Raw genomic sequence first — 4,894 nt, forward strand, 5'->3', positions numbered from 1 at the left:
GCGTGCGCTACCGGCATAGTAAACACTTGTCAAGCAAACAATTAGCGTCAATTAGCTAAATTAAGTGATTCCATATGATAATTCAAAATGCCCTTTGGGTTATTCGTTTGGGTGGCACGCAATTGATTAACAGTAAACAAAATGCAGGTAAACAATAATAAAAGCTGAGTCATGCCATTAATTGCGCGTTTGTTCTTGTTTGTGCACGTACATATACGACAGCTCATTTAAATATGTTGTAATATGTGTTGTACAATTATATTAATTCATTTATATATTTTTAAATAAAATGTTTAATTTTTAATAAGCGCATATTAGAAATTTCTAAGAAAAATTAAAATTTACGAATCAAAGTTTCTTCCGTGTGATAGTATTCTAACAGCATCAGCGCCATCTAGCGCATGTTAGCGGTTATTTGTAGAACCAGTAGGTGGCACTGTTAGAACTTTTGCGTTTCTTCTTTAGCTTACTAGATGTCACAGTTGCTGTTTAACGAAGACTAGGCACTAAAAAGGCGGAAATGTCGCTAAAATATGAATTTTACAATTTTAAGGATATATCGCAGCTTAGTATGTAGTTGTGCAAAACAGTATAATAATTCATATAAAATGCAGTTGAAAATAATCATATTTTGCAAAAGAAAATACGATTTAGCAAAGTTTTTGTTTTTGTGGAAATATTTGACATAAATGGCAACTGTCAAACAAAGCACAGAAAACAGTAAGTTCTTGTAGTAGTAGTTGCTCATATTTCTTAAAATAAACACAATTTGGAGCGCGTTTTAAAATTAAAAAAAATTGTAATTGCGATAATTTTAATTGCATAGATTTGGACAATAAGGAGAACGAGATTTCAGGAACTTGACATTAACAAACAAGCAACTGTTTGCGTAAGTTCAGCTGTATCTAATAAGAGTAGCTCGTCGGCAAAGCAAGTACAAGCAAAAGGTAGCCACAGATATCTATAAAACCGGGATGGATTTGCTTGTAGGAAGTTTCCGAGGAGTACTTCAAAAGCCAGCGGTATTCAGAGAATATTCTATTGAATTCAAGAACGCTATTTTTTTAAATCGTTAGTTCCTAATGCAACCGGTCATTTGGTCAGTTGAAACATATTAATCAACAACAGTGATTCTATTCTTAATTTGGCTATGTAATATTCAATTATTTTTATATCAGAATACGCACATGTAAGAAACAGGTGACTCACTCAAATTGAAATAAACATCGATCAAAACAACATGTGCAAAGCGGTCAGCAAAAACGTCATCAGAAAAGTGCTGACATATACAACTGTAAAATTTTCAATTGCTGGACGACTTCAAAACCAACATTTTGTGCTTCTGCTTCCTATTTTCTATACTACAATCAGAAAACTAAAAGTTGGGTCATTGCCATTGCCATAAGTTAAGCGCCTGACCATATACTAGCAAGCTGCTAAGCGCCCACTTTACACGAAATTCTGTCAAACTAACACACCAAGAACAACAACATGCTGCATGATAATGTCTGGGAAATCGAAAATGCTGAATTTGCAACAAATTCCCGTCAGACCGAGCATGACTGGATGGATACGCACTGATAATGAACGTATGATAATGAACATGATTTTGTGCCGACTTATTTGTTATTGTAGTGGCAATGGCTTTGCACGATTTCATAATATTAGCAGTGAACTTTATGGGTGAGTGAACCATGTGGTGGGCCCGTGTAAAGAACAACACACTAAAAAGAATGAAAAGTAGAAAAACAAACCTTTGTGGCTCAGACATTCTTTAAATATTGAATTATGAATGCAATCACTCGATGGGTTAATACCATTACGATTTTTATGTGCGAAAGTCATTATACTAATCAAACGTAGATACCGTCATAGATACATATTGACTCAGCGGTTTGTTCGTTGCAAATGTTTTATTAAAAATTAAATTTTTCAAAAATAACGACAAATTGTTGGAGGAACTCGGTCAAATACCCATTGATGATGTAAACAGCTGTTTCGGTGAGATTATTGGACTTGCATGTATGATCAGTACAATTCTACAACGTTTTCCGAGCAGAAAGTGAACATATTGACTAGGAATCTTTTCTAGAGATGATCCAAAATCTTGTAGAATCTTGTTTTCCAACCGTTCTGTTAGGTTCTTTGGTGGAACATCAAGATGAGGAACAACAGAAGACAGTCCTTTGTGAAACTCCAATAGTCTTGTTCTTGTTCTTCAAGGAAACATTGAGATGATTAACCACATTTTCTTCCAAGACACGAAAGTCCTATTGAATGTTGTCCTGATGTTAGCTGGGTTTGGAATCTTCTTTATCTCTATGTCTTCCATTTAGTTCAAAGTGTAACTTGTAGACTCATTTGCGATTTCAAGGTTAACTTATATTGGGTGTTTGTGACGGTTCCAAGAAATACAAGATTGACTCCCTTTCATTTTCTGACATATTAAATACATATACAAACATGAGTACGATTAAATTTCTTCGCATTGCATTCGAATACGACACACAGACACATCAAGAACACCAACAACTTAATCAACAATCAACTGCTGTCTCCGTAGCTCCGTAGCCTTGGCTCGCATTTCGTCTGGGAAATCGCGAATATTTGAAATCGCCTTTGGACTACTGTCTTCTACTACAATTACGACGCGTCTTCTGTTTTCACTGCGTTCATTCGGCATTGGTTTATCAGTGAGAGCATTCGTCATGTTTTTGTCCTGCTTTTGCTTCACATTGACCCACATCTGGGTCCATTGTACAGCGAACCAGGCCAATAAACACACACGACTCTTCACATATGTATCTATGTATGCATGTACATATGCATTACAAAAACAACAAACTACAAATCAAAATTGGAGCATAACAAACCGATGAAAAGGGCGTGATAGGAGAGACAGTGAGCGGAGTGGAGGGAGGCGCGTTGTCAGACTGCTGAAGAGACGGTGTACTGTCAAATTTAGAGAATTTATTTGTTTTCAAAAACAAAAGGAAATTGTGTCAATGTCTTTCATTATCACAGGCCTAGTGTTGACTTAAATGTTTCGGTGACTTTTGGGCTATCATCTTTGCCACGGGTGGCTAGATCGCTTTGATGCAATTTCTTAGATGTGACTTATTTCGTAGTTCATCGGTACTACCAAGCCGTCAAGGTCGTCTTCGGGGTTGGACAAGCTCTTTGTGACCAAAGAGACTGGCATACTTTCCATCATAATACGAGCTTGTGTTTGCTTACCAAAGGGATTATTGGTTCCCGATTTCTTATGTCTTATATGGAACCAATGTTATATCAGCGGCGAACGCTTTAGATAAATGTTCCGTATTTCTTTCCGTAGGACTAATTTTTTGTGGATTATGTGAAGACGATAGTTTATATATTAAAAAAAGTTAGGTTATGTCGATATGAAACTGTTCCAGTCATATTAACAGACTATTACTTCTTCGGATACCAAATAAATTTCGTAATGAAGTCTAGCCTTTTTGACATAAGCCTCGGTCTTTTACGCAGTACCACTAGTCAATGTAATGAAAACGCGATACCGAAATATAACCTTAAAAAGTTCAAACCTCAACTCTCTCAAATAGGTTTATGCAGCTTTTCACTGTCTTTTAAATAGACTTAAAAATATTTAAATAAATAATGTGGGTTAATTACCAAAATGCATTGCGAAAAAATGCAGGTTAGCCATTGTCTTCCAGCGCATAATGTCTGGCACCGAAAATTCGTGATGAAGCGCAAAAGTAAAATCGCAGCTGATTTATATGCCGACAGCGTAGCAGATTGTACTTACAAATTTTACACCCAGTCAAGCCCTTTACGGACAACGCGCAAATAATATTTTTTTTTTTAATTTTTTACACAAAATAATATTTTGTAACTGAAATATTTTTGAGTACAAATTTACATACGGCAGGAGAAAAGTAAAAAAAAAGATCTACTGATTAAGCGTCAATTTACAAAACAAAAAATATTAAAAAATCAAAATAAAAAAAAATTATTTAAAAATTTACAAAAATTAAATAAAAAAATATTTAAAAAATGCAATTTTTTATAAAAAGTATTTATTTATAAATAAACGTAAATGCCAAAATCAACAAATATATGGATCTGTGCGATTGCATGCCCCCAAATGCTTGCGAGCGGTTGACAACACTTGCTATGGCTGCCCTTGAGAATGCGCGCCAGAAATTTGTTGGGTGTAAATCAATATTGAAATGAAATTCCTTTCGGTCTCGGTGCAAATGTACCGGTTCAGTTTTGTCAACACTTGCAATGCAGTTATTATCATTTTCGGCAGCTGTTTGCTTGTGTAAGAGCAACGCGTATTTTTTTTCGGCGTAGTAAAAAGTGAAAGTCATCACTCCTGCCCATTTCTTGGGGGTGGGAAGGGGTGGCGAATCGACAGACAGACTAATAAGTAATTAAGATGTACAAAATGCAATTAAAAGCCGAGAAACTGGAAATGAAATTGATCGGTATGTGCGTCGGTGAGAAGGTTACTGAATCAAAACACTGAACACAAGCCTAAAATCGTAGCGAGGGAGCAGTATTTATGTAGATTTTCAAAATGTTAGAGTTATATATATACATATATATGTAGGTCTAAATTTGGATTTATTGTAATTTTTTGCCAATTTAATTTTTTTGCAGAACCTAACGTTTGTTCGAGAGAGGGCGGCACAGGTCGTCCTTGCTTTTAATTTAATTTGCCTTTATTATGATTTCTTTTAATTTTAAGCTGAGCTCTTTTATTTTAATTCATTATTTTGATCATCTAACGTCTGTTTGAAGTAGATATAAACAAATGTATATATTAGAGGTTAGAACTGGTGTAAAATTCTGGATTTTCTACGGTTTTTTCGAACAATTTCTCTAGTTTGCTTTTCGAACT

At 35.0% G+C, this 4,894-nt stretch overlaps 1 long non-coding RNA gene across 1 annotated transcript; it reads left to right on the forward strand.

Annotated features, from left to right (window-relative positions):
- The first annotated feature begins 376 nt into the window (after positions 1-376).
- Positions 377-3,484, forward strand: LOC128922291 (uncharacterized). The gene is made up of 2 exons (XR_008471511.1): positions 377-720; positions 827-3,484. It is a non-coding gene; the product is annotated as an uncharacterized LOC128922291 (long non-coding RNA).
- Positions 3,485-4,894: the final 1,410 nt, after the last annotated feature.

The sequence above is a fragment of the Zeugodacus cucurbitae genome, chromosome 5, assembly GCF_028554725.1.
Source record: "Zeugodacus cucurbitae isolate PBARC_wt_2022May chromosome 5, idZeuCucr1.2, whole genome shotgun sequence".
Taxonomy (NCBI): domain Eukaryota; kingdom Metazoa; phylum Arthropoda; class Insecta; order Diptera; family Tephritidae; genus Zeugodacus; species Zeugodacus cucurbitae.